This window comes from Toxorhynchites rutilus, chromosome 3, assembly GCF_029784135.1.
Source record: "Toxorhynchites rutilus septentrionalis strain SRP chromosome 3, ASM2978413v1, whole genome shotgun sequence".
Taxonomy (NCBI): Eukaryota; Metazoa; Arthropoda; class Insecta; order Diptera; family Culicidae; genus Toxorhynchites; species Toxorhynchites rutilus.
Genome location: NC_073746.1, coordinates 82,101,945 through 82,120,252, shown reverse-complemented (window position 1 = coordinate 82,120,252; position 18,308 = coordinate 82,101,945). Strand labels below are relative to the sequence as shown.

The following is an 18,308-nucleotide window of genomic DNA, read 5'->3' as shown; positions in this document are numbered from 1 at the left end:
CATGCTACAAATGTGAAATAATAAAATCTTCCTGTCCTACTAACAGTTTGAACAGGCGGACGAGACGCCACTGCATATTTCTGTATCGATTTGTATGAGTAAAGTTAGTACAAAACATAGATTTTATACATAATTTCAAATTGCTTTGTTGGAGGCTCATTATTTTCATTCATTTTCATTATTTTTGAAACATTAAGCTATTATTTTGAATTTATTCAATTCCTAAACATAGCCCATTCTATCAGAGTAAGATATCAAACAAACATATTACAATTTAAGCCAATTCCGCCTGCTTTCAACCCATTGTTCCCGCATCTATTCGAACCGCTCTTCTCTCCCAACCTCCTCCCAGCGGTGGTGGACCCCTCCGGCCACACCAAAAAATGCACATGTTCGGTTGGAAATTTTTCGCTTCTTTTCAAGTGCATCGCCTCGAACCGTGCCGTGCTACAAATAAATGCATTCACAGTTTCGTTTGGTTTTTGCCTTTTCCTCCTCGCGCTCTCTCATCTTGCTTGTTCGGTTTCTCACTTTATCAGGAAATTTTGAAAAAAAGCATCTCCTTGCCTTCGCGGTACTTCTTGCTCTGGGATTCTCACTTGTTGGTCTTCCTCCTCGTCGTCGTCGTTGTTGTTTTCGTGCGAAAACAAAAGTGTGTACGCAGAACCAAACACTCCAGCGGACACAGAGACCGAGGTTTCGAACGGTACCGACCCATTTGCTCTGTATTCTGCTGCGTCTGCTATGCACTACTGAAGGCTGGTGTCCGAAGGTATTCAGCCGAGGAACAGCAAATTTCTACTTCGCTCTTTGCTTAAAAAATGCTTCTCCGCCTTCGCCTGCTCCTTCGAGTGTTTCATTATTGGCATTATTATTACTCGGTTCTAAAGAAAAGGAAAAATTCGTTTCGATTTTACATACTCGTCTTGAAAAGGATCTTTTCTTCTCATTCGGCTCGGTCAGAGCGACCTTCTTTCTCGAATGGTGAACCCTACATTGTAGGGACCATAAATTAGAACGTTAGATTCGTCCCGGAGGAACAAGAGAGAGAGATGCTGGAGGGGGATGCTTTGTACGCGTGAGTTCTGCTGTCCGGGTGTTAAATTTCATGAAGGTTTCCAATTACCACGAAAATCGTCGGCCAGAAGAACAAATTCGTTTCTTTCTTTCGCCCAGCAGAGGAGGAACATTTACAAAAGTCGTCGAGGATCGATGGAAACACAGAACAATTCTTTCGGTGCGGAGCACTAGGAATGAAGCTAGAAACGTGGGAAGAGGCGCACCAGCAGAGACGACGGGTGGATTGGGCTCTCGAGAGATTTATGCATGATCGTATGGGATCGCGATGCATAGGCAGAGAGAGATAGAGAGTCGTAAAATGTTATGTTTTTTTATTTGTTGTGTTCTGTTCCACGATTCAGTTTATTTCCTAGCATTGTGTTCTCTGCTGCTGGGTTGATATCTTCTAGAGGAGTATTCGAATCGTCCGAACACCGATTGTTGCTGGTACCGGTTCGAAGTCAGTTATTTTTTATTGCTGTTGTGTCGTTATTGGTGTTATTTTTCTTTTCTTATACAGATTTTCATCTTGTAATTTAAAATTCAAATCAGTTACATGCAAACTAATCATCACGTCGTTTCGTCAATCCATAATTCCATAATTGTGTATGCAGACTGATTAATTTTCAGTTTTGTCTTGGAGAATGTGAGGAATTTGTCTGGTACGATTTTGGAGGGATTATATTAATTCCCGGATCCATGAAAATACTTCTTCTTTAAATCTTTTGATTCATAAAATATTATTAGATTTAATAGCAGCTTCAGGACTCTTAAACTTTTATAGATTAAAGCGGTAGTTGCATGCATTTAACAATTAACGTTGAAATATTATATTGTTTCAAGCGAAAGTCCGTATTTGAAACATTGAAACATTAAAAAATTGTACATAATCGAGTCCGACCTGTACTTAGAAATACTCATTTCTTCTCCCACTCAAATAAGGAAAGAGCTCTGAACAGTAAATTCTCTACGATTGACTAAAATGGTACTGTATGTTTTGAGAGAAATATGTATCAAGAAAATTTTGCGAGAATTCTTCACATTCCTCAGCATCATCCCCAATAAGACAAACAAAAAATAGAATAAAACCATAAACAATGAAAGAAACACTAGCCACAAAGCAATGTGTAGAGCTGAACGACGAAGAATCTGAATATACAATATTTCGATGAACAGAAGTGCTGGAAACAGAGATGCCAACCTTCTTGATTTTTCAGGATTTCCTAGACTTTTTGGCACGTTTTCATTTTTTTTTTATTAATTCGTTTATTTTTACAGGCTCAGTTACTTAAGTTTAAAGGAGCCGAATTCTTAAATATATTTTTAAAACTATATATATATATATATATAAACAATTTTCTTACATCTATGGTTAGTAAGGTGGAAAACTGATTACTCGCGGTGTACTCGTGCACGTTTTCATTTCATCGGAAGAAAAATTATCCATAACAAATACACTAGGATCTCTACCAATAATATATAAATAATGTATAAAGTTGTACATAACTTTTTTTTATCATACATATTGTCAGTTGTAACTCTACTGAATAAGCTTTTCCAGAATGAAAATCCCGCATAATATTCAATACACTCAAAATGTTCTAAGATTTTCAAAACAATGCTGGATAATTTCATGAAACTACTATATTTGACGAATTGAAAGGATTATTACGAGAATCAGTTTGAGCCATAACATTACTTTAGTGAGGATGATGTGTATGTGGGAGTACCCGCAAAGTTATTGATGAAGGTATACGTTTCAGAGTGTAAAATTACCCAAGAGAAAAATTTTGAGTTCAAAGTAAAGAACATCCAAATAACCCTAAAATAACATGAACATTTGAAAACAATCTTCCAATCTTCCAATCTTCCTTCTTCCTCTGTTGATATGCTTTCCTCTTTTTTTGTGAGTAAATATTTAGTCCAAAACATGAACGATGAACGCAGAGAAATTCTGAATATAGATTTTCCTGTATATGACTCTGGTGCTGCAGGTTTTTGGGAATAAAATATGAACAATTAATAGACCCGGCGACAAACTGGCTTTTCCACTTCTGGTGAAATAATACCATGCCTATAATTTTTTCCACGTTCCTCAACATCGCTTGAACGACTTTTCTCTCAATTCAATTTTAATAAAACGAAGATTAGAATAATAGGCTAGGAACAGAAACAATGACAGGAATGTTAGCCACTAAAAATTATGTAGAGATACAGGTTCCATCTCGCAGCAAATAACACCTAAATACATCGAATCGGTGTATTAAACATTTAGAAGTAAGAATATTGAATAATCTGTATTAAGCTGTTTGGAAAGTTCGTGCCGCCTCAGATGATCAATCTTCAAATTTTTCTGGAGTCTGGAAAGTGATCAATCTACAAATTTTTCTGGCTAGGAAGCGCTATCCTATCAGCTGCACCAACCGGTTTTTGCACATTCAGATTATTTTAGGTTCAGGTTTTGGTCCCAGCGAAATTCTCTCAAGGGCAGAGGTTCAACTCTATGGACAGCATAGAAAATACCGCGAACAGTTTTCGATGTAAAAGCAAACATATTCTGGGAGGATAGAATTTTCAAGTTATGTGAAAGATGGCAAGTGAAATGATTTTTTTGTGCATTTATATGTCTATAAAAATGATACTTTTGTTTTCGCAAAAATCGTCACGAACTTTTCGGACAACCCTTGTGATCTATCCGGATTTCTTCCTGATTTTTATTTTCATTCTTTCGATTTTTGAAAATAATATTTGGCAATCTGGGTGGAAACAAGAACACGCAATTTTTAATGCAATTTTATAACTTTAATATAAAGTGTACGTGTTAAATTGCATCATAAAAAAGGCTTATTAGGAACAGAGCGATCCTGATTTTTGTTATTCATGTTTATGAATTAGATGTTATTAGATATGACATATTTTGTATTTCATTGCATCCGCTAGATTAATTATTGATTATTAATTTCAGTAATTTCAGTTTCGGAACTGGTAATGAAAATGAAAAAAAATATTTTCATGTTTGTTTCATTTTTGTATATAACTATTCAGTGTAGTTTTTTCTCAGATTCAATACACTTTTTAACAATTTTAAAACTAATTTAACAACCTCATTACTCTGAGATAATAGACACCAGTAAGCAATTGGCTAGGTGAATAAATTCCTCATAAATAATAGCTTGAGTACCGGAACCTAATTTTCACACTAACAGTACACTCAGTCTCGTTTCAAATTTATATCCATTTCATTTATTACCGAATGTGTCTTGAAGACGACCGATTGTGTCAGACAAATTTAAATTCCTCAATAAAACAATTTGTTTCTAGAGAAATAAAGAGAGCCAAACTTTGTCCAACACAATCGAAATCCCAGTAGAATGTTATAAGGTAAAATGAGAGTCTCTAAACAAGTTTTTTTTCACGATGACGACTACGATTTTACATTGGACGTGAGGCACGGAATAATTCGTTTCAGGTAATAATATTCATTATCATGACATAACATGCGTAATGAAATATCCTAAATCAGTCTCTCCTTCGTGTAATCGTTTTTGAAAACTAAATCCTACAAAAATATTTCCCAAAACTTCTAAACATTTCTATTGTTAGTAATTAGAGGAAAGAGTGCGACAATCAAGAAGTTTGCCGAGCATTAAGGATGTGTCCTCGTTAGTTGATAAGTTTATAGTATTCGATTTTAAACAATTTTTTTTTGCCTTGGTCTTTTTGAAGAAAAGTTGCCAATCCACTCTCGATCAGTACGAAAGATTAAGCGAAAGTAAGATCTTTAAGCAGTTTATCTTTGCGCCAATTCTGGGGAATACTGTTCGAATTTCTCACCCAGATGAATCCACACCCAGAGAACACACGATTTATGATCCAAATATTTTGCTCGTGCGCTTCTTTGTCAATTGTACTGCAGAGCTTCTCGAACCTTGCAACATTTCCAGAACTGAGCTTTCGGCCTCACATCGTATTGGCAAAATAGCTGGTTTTTCAGACCACCCTTATGCTGAATAATGCACCATAAGGACGAAATAAAAAAAAACTCGTTCAATGTTCAAACAAAAAACAATGAACAAAGTCAAAGGTAGTTTGTTTTTCGGTAGATCTTTTTTTATGGAATAGCTATATGATTATATTTTTGAGCAGCAGTTTCAAAGATACGCATGTACCAGCGCAAATCGAAACCATTGCATCGACGAGAGAATCTCCTCTGCAATCGTAGTTTGTGAAAAATTCAGCCTTATGCTCGGCTGAGATGTAGGATCTGATTTTTCTATTCGAAACAAGCTTCTCCAGACACAATATAGTTTGGCCTTGAGATACTGCTGCTCTGCAAACCTCTTCCCAAATGACTCAATATAACGGTTTCTGCTTCATCCAACATCGGCTTTTAGGTTTCATCCAAACACGATACTTCCCCTCACCTTGCAGCAAACCATCGGTGGGGAAAATCGAGCATCGCTTGTCGTGTACTCAACCGACAACACAATAAATGCTCCTAGTTCAGTGCGAATCATCTTTTTTTTCAACCGCTCAATCCACTGCTTACACCCTATAGAGAGCGCACCCAATATGGATCTCCAGAAAGCCTGCGCCTGCTGCTGGCTGGCTCCTGCGGCCTCTCCGGTGGAAGCGTAATTGTCCGTGAAACAAATGAGTCAACAAAACGGGCGAAGCAACAGCATTCAGCAGGAATGGCGAAAATAAGCGATCCATAAAAACAGGGGCGTTCACAAAAGCGGTAGCAGCAGCCGGAAAGCTATTAATATTAATAACTAAAATAAATAACTACAACTCGGTAATAATGATAATGTAATAATTGTCGAATTAAGAAACAGTTTAACGTGTTCACGAGCGAGATTGCGAGGGGAGTGTGTGTTGTACCGAGCGAAAATCAATAAAAGGGGGCCATCCACATCTCTCGGAATAAACATGTCGCGATGGATACCAACCATCTGCTGCTGGGGAAGATACTGAATACGTTGTGGTTTTTGAATTTCATCTAAAAGAGAACAACGCTCTGTACCACTTGACTGATAACGGCGACTGCTGGAAATTTACGTTGTAATATTCAAAAGTATTTGGGTTTGAAAGTGGATAATTAATGGTCCTACGCATGGCGCTGATGAAACGAGACAAAAAAAAACTGTGATTGATAATGCGACGTCCATGCGATATTCGTTTCATAATTGTTGTCCGATTTTCGCCTAAATGGTAGCCATTAAAAAATAAATAAACGCTGCCTCAAGTTTAAGATGGAAAAACAGGTAGGCGGGAACTTCTACGTTATTTATTAATTTATGACAAAATCACGACAAAAACGTGGGTATTTTACGCGAAATCTTGTTAATGGCCACTTTGGGGTCCGTTTTGGAATGCGTCGTCGCAATCGACTGTGGTCTCTGCAGTAGCAGCAACATCCCCACGGTACCGAGAAATAACGGTTGCGGAATATTGATGAACGCCCACACTTCAAGTCGTTGATTTGCTGAAAATGCAAAATCAATAGCTTTCGCCCAATTTCAACATCATGCTCATTTGGTTTGGGTGGGTTGGCACAAATGATGATGCCCCCTGCCGGGTTATCCAATTGCACGACAAATCATTCCGAACGGTGTTCGCTATTGTTGCTGCTCCCCCCTCGACAGGAGGTAATGTGGCGACGCGTAAAGCGACGATCACTCACGATCGCAGCTGATTATTATTGCACCCCCAGCGGTCGTCTATTTTCGGGGAGTTTTTAACACTCGGCCATAAATGTCATCGCTTATTCTCCATAAAGTAACTAAAAGGCATCGACAGACAGCTCCCCACGGCGGGAGGTCATCAATCCCGTGTCCCATCTGTCAAACATAGTGACACAAGCTGAAAGTTCAAGTCGTCGCGAAATTCCATTCGGAGAGATAGAAACAACAAGAGGGGTTTTTCGTGGCTTTTTTTTTTGAACACGCGTTGAACTTTGGGAAATAAAATTAACTGCCATCATCATTCATCAACCACCTGAATGAATCGTGACGGTTGAACGTACACAAAGTGTACCAGGTTATGGGAAGAGATCTTATTGGTTTAATGATTCCATCCAAGACGCGTACGATAGAATACTTGATTTTGCATATTTCGCGTGGAATAATTTATCGTTTACGGTACAGCTCATCGCATAAACACCCGATGGAATCGAACACGAGCGCGATTGATGATGAGTGTTTACACGAATCTATTCTCCAACTTCCTTATTCTACTCGATCCCATTGATGAAACCGGAATCTAAACAAACCCTGGCACACTCACACATCGACGATGATGGGCGACGGACAGATCGTGCTCCAATTTCGATTAGCAGATCATCTTCGTCGTCCTCCCCTTGCGACTAAAAATATCGCAAACCACTGCATGGGAATATGGACAAGGGGCAACAAGCAGCACACTCACAGCCGATAAGCCACCAAGTTTGGATTTCTGTTTTTGTTGAAGTTCACAATTGAATTGAATACGCAACGATAATTATTTCTAGCGAGATTGGTGACCTTTAAGATGCGATCCGATTATAAATGGATATAGCTTCGACGGTTGTCCGATAAGGTTGATATACCCGATCACCATTTATAATACGTCAATTCTGCCATAATTTTTTTTTCTGATATCCAAATGTTGTTAACGTTGTTCACAATCATTTGAATTAATTTCCTCAATGGTCGATTTTTTTTCGGGAGCTCAAGAAACAATCGATATGTTCGAAAAGCATGTTTTCAAGATCCTTCTTTCGGAGTCTTACTGTTTATCAAGTACAACTCGTAACCAGAGTTGATGGGAATTTATCATTCACTGGGTCACAGACGACATGTAAACGCGATCGTTAATTGATGTTTGTATCTTGGGAATTCGTGACTCGCAGAAAGCAGAGATCTTATTAATTGCTGTATCCCCATGAAAAACTCTCCCATACCTATCACCACATGGTATTGATAGTTTGTGTGGATCGAAACCAATTTGAACCTTTCTTTTATCTCACGCAATTGATCACCATAAATGATATTTTATGGTGATTTGGTGCGGCGGTCGTAAAGTTACCACCAGACTATTCGCATTATGGCTCGCAACTTCCGTGGGAAAGACAAATTATTGAAATCATGGATTAATGATTACGATGTTTTATTATGATATATGGCGGACCAATTGACTAACAAAACAAATGCGTAATCTTTTATCACCAGACTTTTTGTTAGCTGCGAAGCGTAATAGTTTGTTGTTCTGAATTATATATTTTTCTTCCCACGATGGGTATAACTGACGATTGGTAAACATTGTAACAGGATCACTCAGCTATTATTACTTTGTTGGAGCATCAAAGTTTTCGTGGAATATCCCGAAGAAAATTTGCAGAGAATCTTAGATGTCGCTTAGCAATAATAGACGCTATAGTGAAGTGCGCGACAGTCGAGTATTTGACCGACTTTAGGTCGTAGCTCCGTCAGTTTGAGGGTTTGCTTTTATTTGGCTCAACAGTATTCTCAAACTACCATAATTATTAACTAATAGCAAAATTATGACACTATTTCAAGATCTCCAATGTTAAATAAAAATATATCAGAATTAATTTTTAATGCTTGTAAGCCCCATATTGTTAAAGCATTGATATCGTATTGATGCAAATATAGGTCTTTCACTGAGTATCAAGTATCAAGTCTGACTACAAGCGTTGATTGGAAGGTAACTGTTGCCAATTCATTTATCTTCATATTACAAATATTAATAACTCTTTGGAACGGGATGTACGATGGAGTGTTAAAGCTAAAATTGCCAAAAGGCGTCAACATCATTGGATTCGCAGATGACATCTCTCTAACAGTAACGGGCGAGACACTGGAGGAGGTGGAAATGCTGGCTATAAAATGTGCCGCGACGAGAGTACGTGGAATGCAGTAACAAAAGCGATTACGCTGATAATGTCAGAGCTTCAACGCAAATGGAGAGAAGACCAGAGAATGGCCCAATGAAATGAGTGCGTGAGCACTGCCTCCCCCTGAAGTAATACCAATGGGTGGTTCCGGGGGGGGGGGGGGAAGGCACAGCGCATAGGAGGTGGTTTTAGTGAGTAAGAATCTCACACTACCCAGTCAACATGACGACTGGGTGTCTATGAAGATCTCCACCTTCTTCACCAAAAAAAAAAAATATTACAAATATTACACTTTCTTTTCAATCCGAAGCAAAATAAGCAAACCTGTTAAAATCTTAACATTCATAATAGGTTGTGAGATTGTGGTCGATCTCATCCCAAAAGGCTCGACCAATTTATATGAAATCGACAAAATACTTGCCAGGCATGAGAATAGGTCGTAGAATATATATCGTACCGCTAGGGTACCGATTACCGTATATTTAATACCGATTGGGAAAAAAAATTTTAAATAAAGTCTGCTTCATTTAATATTGGAACAAATTCTTTTGCTCATTGTGGCGCTCCTAGTGGACGGATTTGGAAACTTTTTTCACCCACGTGTCGGGAAATTCATTACCTTTCACCATGTATTTATGTCATAACACCAAACGATAGCATTTTGTAAACAACCGCCATGGAAGCCGAACGGAGAGATAAAATTGTGCACAGTTTTCTTGAAAATCCATTGTTGTCGGCATTTAAGCTAGCTAAACAGCTTAAAATGCCCAGAAATACCGTATGGCGTGTTATCAAGCAGTACAAGGAAAGATTGACGACGGCTCGGAAGCCGCATTCGAAGCGTCGGAGTGGAACTGTCGACCGGAAACTACGTGGGAAAGTCATCAAGGCCGTCAAGAGGAATCCCAATCTTTCAGACCGCGATTTGGCAAATAAGTTCCAGGCCGCTCACAGTACGGTGCGACGAATTCGTCTCCGGAAAGGAATAAGGTCATTCCGAGCCAGCAAACAGCCAAATCGGACGCTGAAGCAGAACAATGTGGCCAGAATCCGTGCTCGAAAGCTGTACGACCAAGTGCTGACCAAGTTCGACGGATGTATTCTGATGGACGATGAGACCTACGTGAAGGCGGACTTTGGGCAAATCCCAGGTCAAAAATTTTATTTGGCGACGGCTCGGGGGGATGTACCTGCAAAATTTAAGTTCGTGTTTGCGGATAAATTCGCCCGCAAGTACATGATTTGGCAGGGGATATGCAGTTGTGGACAGAAAACCAAAGTCTTTCTCACTGACAAGACAATGACATCAAAAGTCTACAAAAAAGAGTGCCTACAGAAACGGATTCTGCCGTTTATTCGTGCCCACGACCGTCCAGTAATGTTTTGGCTGCTGCCATTACAGCTGCTCGCAAGCTGCCATTACAGCAAAACGGTTATGGAATGGTACGCAACGAACGGGGTCAGCGTAATACCGAAGGACCTCAACCCCCCAAACTGCCCCCAGTTCCGGCCGATAGAGAAATACTGGGCAATCACGAAGCGGAGGCTTAAGGCAAAGGGAAAACTTGTTAGGAACATGACTCAAATGAAGAACTGGTGGAATCAAATCGCCAAAACGGTGGACGAAAAGGGTGTGCGCCGCCTAATGTGCTGTATTACGGGAAAAGTACGAGAATTTCTTCGAAACAGCAATGAATAATTTTTTAAATTTTTTTTTATGAAAGAGTAAAGAAAATGCTACATTTGTATGAAAATCAAATTATGAATTCGTTAATAAATGACTGAACTACACGCAATTGTTTGTGTTCCAATATTAAATGAAGCAGACTTTAGGAGGCGATCTGGCGTAATTGTAACATCCATACCTCTCACGCTAAAGATCACGAGTTCAATTTTCACTCCCGACATTTTTCCAAAATGGAAGGTAAAAGTGACGAACCCGCCAAAAGTGTTGAAAATCACTATAATACAGAAAAAAAAATTCTAAAAATTCATCCTCCTAACCCCATCTCCCATTTTTAATCGGTATTTTAGATTTTTGTATAAACAATATCCAAATAATTTTGCCGTCGTTCATTTTTCAAACAGAAGGAATTCATTTACGCTGTTAATTGAAAAATGGCGCCACGTCCGCTTCGTCCAATCTTAATCCACTCATGCGCAAGTAACCTAATATCAGACGAAGTTGGAAATCACATTGAATGAGCACAATGAATTTTTTAAATTCCTCAAATCACACATGCTCGGATAGCAAGGTGACGATCACGCTATTGTCATCAATTCTGATACAACGACGGATGGAGACCACACGTGTAGATCCAATGCGCATGTTTTTAAAGACTTTGCTGGAAGCATGGTGAGCGACTGCACAGCAACGCGAGAAATTGCGATTCAAAGAATAAACAGTAATCTGGAGTTCATCGTCGACACACATACGACGCTCTCCAGATTCTTCTTCAATGGAACTAACGTTCCTTACGTTTCTAACGTTCGTCGTCTCAACGTAATACTACTTGCATCATTTTTATAAGTTCTTAGTTGAGATTTCTATGGCACGAAACAAACATGTGGAACCATAGTGCAAGTCAGATTTTTTTTCATCTGTAACGTATGCTAATTCGACGCGGTCAGAACAACGTCATTCTACGATGTCGTGAGCTGTGACAACAATACATGGTCGATATATACTCAAAAGTAGGTAGCAAGTAACTGCACACAATAAATAGGAGCGGCGTGAGGAAGAATACACTCACTTGCAAGGCACTATCAAGAGCAACACCGACACAGCCTTTGCTATGAAGCTAAAACTAAAGTCTTTAGTGAGCTTCATTACAACAACATGTATTCGGTCCCACACATTGCTGGATTTACTCGGTTGAATGGCAAAAGGGAGGATTGCCTCATACATACATTTTTAATTTGTCAGTCAAAGTCAATTAAATACGCCTTAAGGAAATCGATAGAGTAATTTTCTCGAAGATTCCAGATCCGTTTACTGATCAACCACTCACCCGTATTCTGAAATCCGATAGAGTCAGAATTACCCGAACGGATCGCAATTTTGCATTCTGTAATCCGTTGGACTCAAGTTCAATCGAGTTGCGCAAATACACAAATGTTTTTACAGAATAACACATTCTCTACAAGACGGGAAAAATCTTGAACGAAAATTGTGTCTGATAATGATTTTATACTATGGATAAAGTTTTGACAGAAATGCAAGGAAATTTATAGAAAAATAGTTAAGTTAGGGTCTGGACTATGTTCACTAAGTATTTGAATACTTTGAATAATATTTGCATAACTTGAATTTGAGTCGATCGGATTATAGAATGCAAAATTGCGATCTGTTCAGGTAATAATTTAATTATTTTTTAAGATTTAAATTATACTTCTAAAGCTCTGGAATCAGAAATCACAAAACCAGTTGTATCTCGGGATTGGTTGTAGGAATAAAAAGTATTTTCGTCAAAATGTTGTACAACTTTCAAGCGTGTCTTTTCGCCACCAGATTTTGCTTGAGCGTCCTAATTGGTGACTTGCTTGCACGGAAATTATGATAAACCTCTCGCATACGGATTCTCCGGATGATACTTTGGTTAGAGTTGTGGTTTTCGGCGATGTCGTAGTCCGGTTTGTCGACAATGATGCCGGATTCTAAATGTTTCAAACCATAGGTATGTTAAATCCGGAAATTACTTCCGTCTTGACAGAGAACATTACGTATTCTGGAAATTTACGTAACTATGATAATTCAGACCGAATGAATAAGTCTACAACTCATAAAATTATTTTTCTATTAATTTTTGTTCCAATAACAAAAAAAAAATATTTTCAATTGGAATGAGCTCACAGTTCATAGAAAATGGGTTTTTCTTCCCGGTGAAGCTCCCCAAGTCTCTGCATAGTAGAATCCGCGCGTTCACATTGCAATGCGTTGATGTTGTTTACACAGAAACTTCGTTTCTTTGAAAGTACTTTTTTGGCATTGTACATTTTAAATATACTGATGTTAATTATTTAAAACTAATTTCAACTTTAAATCATGACAAAACCCCTGGCATGGAAATCAGATAAAGATAATCCAACCTGTCGCAGACCTGTTTTTTCAAACTTTTTCAGAAAGCCGAGGGTTGTTATATTGAAAAAAATTAATCATCATTTTTGGAACGGCTTAACCAGAATTATCATGTATTTTCTGGCGAAGACATTGACATTCGTAGACTCATTTAACGTTTAAGTTTCACTGGAATTTGCCCAGAAGGAAGTATAATTGTTAAGTTATCAGAGATTGGGCCTGAAATTTACATAAAGTATGGAGAGTGACGTTCTAACTTTGGAATCGGGAGATTCCACGAAAGCATGCGACTATTGACTAATTAAAACACAGTTAGTATTTGATCAATATTCAAAAATCCAGTACGATTGCTAGCACATTTATCATAGAATATTTTTCTTCATTTCTTGAGAAGATTTGTTCGCTCAGTCTCTGTTTAGTGTTTGACTTCTTTTTGTATAATGATCAGGGATCGTCATTTTCTAAACTAGGAAATCAAAATAATTTTTTAATAAGGGCAACTGCCAAAAAAGTGGTATAAAAAGAGGCATAGGATAGCGTAACAGTCACGCTTACCACTACACCAACCGGTTCCGGAAACTGATTATTCATGCTGACCATGCTACACAGCCTTTCACCTTATCGTTCTCCTTTGATTCTGTGAGTTCGTTTCGAGAACAACAACATATATAAATTTAGATAAAAATTGCTCGAATACATCAATGTTTCAGTTCGCTCTAAGAGTGACGACTTCAGTGTAAATCGAATTACACGAAGAACAAAACATGTGTTTTATTGAACGCAAAAGCAGAGCAACAATATTTTGAGCAGGCGTGAATACGATGTAGCTTGAAATGCAGTAGGTTCATTATCGAGTGACGATTTGTCTATGTGAGGTCGTGGTCTCAGCTATCTGTGTGATCTCGAGAAAATACTATCATCTCAACGATATTCTAATTCCGACAAAGTATCGTTACCGCGATATTTCAGCACTTTCGAGTTACTCACATCCATCCTGACTTTTCAACTACTTTCTCTGTTTACTGAATCATCGTACACGGGATGTTACAATTGATTTGAGGTTAACGAATGACCCATCCCATGCGAAATCGAAAGCCTTACAACAACCTGTTGTCCGAAAATGGGGGAAAACTATTTATCGTAAATTAAATAGTAAAATTTCGTTCAGGGAAAGGTACTGACCGGAGGAAAATTGCCTTCAATCATTTTCGCAAAATTAAATTGCGCCCTCTGATATGATGTGCTGTGGGGGTGTTGGAGAAGGAGTGCTCGCTCTGTCGTTATATCCAATTAAGTGAGGCTATATTTGAATGTCGTGATGTCTTGGCAGGCGGTTGCCCTTTGGAACCCGAGGATACGTGAATTTAAATTTGTTGCTAATGTGAAAATTGCTTTGAAATATACTAATTGCTGTTTTTTTTCTCCATCTCTTTTCAGGTAATACATAAATCCATCTATTATTGAATGTGACGAAACTACACGGATAAATCGAATCTAGTTGATCAGAGATTAAATGACATGTATGTTGCTTGATTCGAATTCATTACCGACCCAACTATGCTGCGGCGGATAAAAAAAAGAAACAGCTCGCCAATATCGTGCAACATTGTTGCACTCTCGTCGAATACAAGTAAATCATATCTTGTTTGTGCGGGAGGGTATTGCGGTTCGTCGAACGCAGTGTTCCTATTCTTCGAAACGAAAATAAATGATAAGTCAATGACTGACTGGACGAAGACGAAGACGACGACGATGTCCGTAGGTGCGGACATGTTTACAAAGAAGCACTTTTGTTGCATCCTCGGTCAAATCCAATTTGCGCTTTCTTCCTCGCCGGTACGAACGACCCGCGGAGAGAAATGGCCAGCGCATGTAACGGCCCGAGCGGAACAAACATCACATATACCAAACAAAACTGTGTCATCAGATCGTGAGGATTACGTAACCTGCGTCCTCCTCCTCTGCAGTAAACGGTTTGACTGCTGACAGCTGACCAATTTACACGCCGATTTTGACGAGAGAGAGCTTCTGACTGCAACCCCCGCCTTGTATATTTTAAAACCAACGCTCGGCGGTTCGAGTTCGCATTTGAGCCTCCAAATGGGTACTTTTTCGTTATTACCGCCATCATTATGTTTACGAGAAACACCGTATACACATTCTGATGCAAACCCCCATATACGGAAATCTCCGAGATAGATTGTTTGTGAACCACGGGAACCCAGCGCTCTCGGCTCGAGGGAGTTCAAATGATTGATATATCTATGGTTGACAGACGTACACACATCCACACATACACACACACACACGTGTCGATAATTTATAACCATATGGTCGGCATTCCGTGCGCGCAGGGAGAACGATCGCAATCACTCAAAACAGGCGGACCTACCTCCTCCGGTTCTCGTCGAATGATCAATCACAGAGTTTTCCTCATAACGGGTGGCGTGCAGGCCAGGTCTGAGTTTGTGTTGGGAACTGATTCCTTCTGTGTGCAACACTCCCACACAAACAGTAGCGCGAGAATACCGTGAAAGCGCGAACATGACACCGAGATTGCGATCGAACTCGGGAATAGAAACTGGAACTGCTTGCTGGTCGGTCAATCGCCAGTATCGTTCAGATCACATGTAACCGAAAAATCCATTGTCACGAACTGCCGAGCCTGTTCTTGATTGAAACCTTGGCGCATTATGCGCTATTTTCAAGCTCAAAATGGCTGTCTAAATCGTTTGTTCGTTTTCTCAAGGTGACGGAACGACAGCGCCCATGTTTTGTGGATGAATTAATTACTTGAAAATTCATCCAAACAAAACGCCCAGTTCCGAGAAAAATGTGACAACCGTTTGCGTTTGCTTTTTGGACATCACGTTGGTGAAAGACGCAGTCACCGCAAGTTGTTTCCATTTTGAGCAGCTATGGTAAACAGTTGACCAAACATTTGGAATGTTTTTGTGTATGCATTTGAAAATATGATTATCCTGTCCAAGTGAACGAAGAAATAATGGGGTAGTGTTTGACGATAATTAACACAAGACACGATTGTTTATTCTGCGCCCAGATTACAATGTAAACAGCAGGGACATGGTTGAAGTGCGAGGCTACTAATTACCTGAACATTTTCGGAAGCATCCGTGGAAATTGGTGATCTGCGAAGAGACGGAAAGCTTAGCTGAAAAAGAATTATAAGGGGTTGTACCCAAGGCACGACCGTATAGAACGTAGGACTACGCAATCATTTTATTTAATTTACTAGTTTTGAACAAGCAGTTCGAGAAACAACGATTCTTGCTTTCCTTTGCGAGAATAATACACAAACTGGTCATATATCGGAATTTGTTTCTTTATGTCAATGCACGCATTGCACTAAGTATTTATCGTGAACGTTATCCCGACGGTCTTTATCGTCTTTGAGACATACTAGGTCACATGCGATAATATATTTGTTCCACCAGCACCGTTATTCAACAATCCTTAATCACTTCAATATATGTTTGACAACTCACAGATATATACAACAAAAATTATCTAGTATCATGCTTCATATGTTCAGTGTTGCCTCAGTGGTATCGCACTCCCAGACGTCTTCCGTGCATCGTCATTCAAGAAGCACCAAACATGCATCCAACAGAGAACGCAAACAGTTGCAGCGATAAAAATGGCACATCGCGAGAATGACTTTTTATGAGGAATCGATTCTCTAATACTCGGTCAAAACCGTCAACAAAGTTAGGAGAGACATGACAATTGAGGGTTCGATTTAGATTTCTGTCAAACATCGGACCACTCACAACTCGGCTCCTGATTGGTTAATGAGGAAAATGATTGACAAAGATAAATATATAAAAATGGGATTACCATCATTTTTACAGTGTTGCCAAATATATTTAGAATTGAATAATAGTTTCATTTACGTTTAAATTTAGTGGAAATATTTATACTATCGATTCTTTGTATTTTCATTTCTTTTACATCCTGTGTTCTGTTCCCGAAGAGAGGAAAAAATTGCATCGGAAGTTCTACTCTACAACCTTTTGTGATTTTCTTGCCATTCAGCGTAACATAATAGCAGCGGCCTAGCAGAAAAGAGAAGTCAGTTATGCTTCAACTGTAAAGCAGTTAGCAAACTTCCAGATTAAACTGGTTTCTTTTTGACGTAGGACTACGTATTTCAGTTCAATACCGGGGTGTAAGTTCAAAGTTTCGAAAACGTGAGCCTGACGCTTGGAGTGCAAGATTTCGAACATAAATAACTCTTTGCCAGCTGAACGGAGTGGTATGATAATCACTTCATTTGAAAGATAGAATGTCCAAGAATAATATGCTTGTTAAATATAATATGCTTGTTAAATAGTAATATGCGTAACTTGTTTCAATAGCTTAAAAATTGCTTTGATAATAGGCTATTGAAATCACACAAATCTGTATGTAAATGAATGCCCGCTCGGAAATCCACTCAGTTATGATTGCGCAGCGGTGATGTACGATTGCTGAAATTTGTGTGTTTCCCTTACACAGACTTCAAAACCAAGGAGCCTGCATGCCTCACACGCATTTCTACAAACCAGAATAAGTTTCCCCATTTTTTTTATATTTTTTGAAATCTGAGGTTTTTTTACATAGTGTAAATGATGTTGGTTTGTCCGATTTAGGGTGTTCTCACGTAACTAGTAAATGCAAATCTATTTTTCTTAATGAAAATCACATATAATCAAGACGAATTTGGGTTTGTTGAAAAGCCCCAAGTCTCTAGTTGCTAATGATACCATAAGGCGTTCAAGTTATTCAAATTTTTATGTTTTTTAACGATTTCCTTCAAAGCGAAATTATAATCATGGTTTGTCAACCTCCGATCATGGTTTGTTCGAAAACTGGTCATGGTTTGTCCGGTTTTAGAAATCACTATTTTTGAATGAAGTAATTCGAATTTTCAAGTAGATGTTGCATTTCTTATTGTTTGAGTTTATTATCATCATATTCATCCATACATAATTGAGGCTTACTTCAGAATATTGCCTTTTTTGGGCAGTTCAAAGGAACACATCACTCAACACAGAGAAACTTTATTTCTACTTCGCGCAAAGGATAACAAAACAAAACAAAAAAAACTACTGCAGCGCGCCAAGCGGCTGCCATAGTAACAATGTGAACAAAGCGATATCAGCGCATTGAACAAACCATGATCAGAATTGAGGTCATCGAGATGCATTAATTACATGATTTAGATGTATAAATCTGATCAAACGGTGTGCAAGCATGATGTTTACAATATTT

The 18,308-nt window shown here is 38.7% G+C and overlaps 1 protein-coding gene across 6 annotated transcripts in view; it reads left to right on the top strand.

The window, feature by feature from the left end:
- LOC129774718 (bone morphogenetic protein receptor type-1B) overlaps positions 1-18,308 on the top strand; it is a 422,669-nt gene that overhangs the window by 377,547 nt on the left and 26,814 nt on the right. The gene's annotated exons all lie outside the window — the stretch shown is intronic.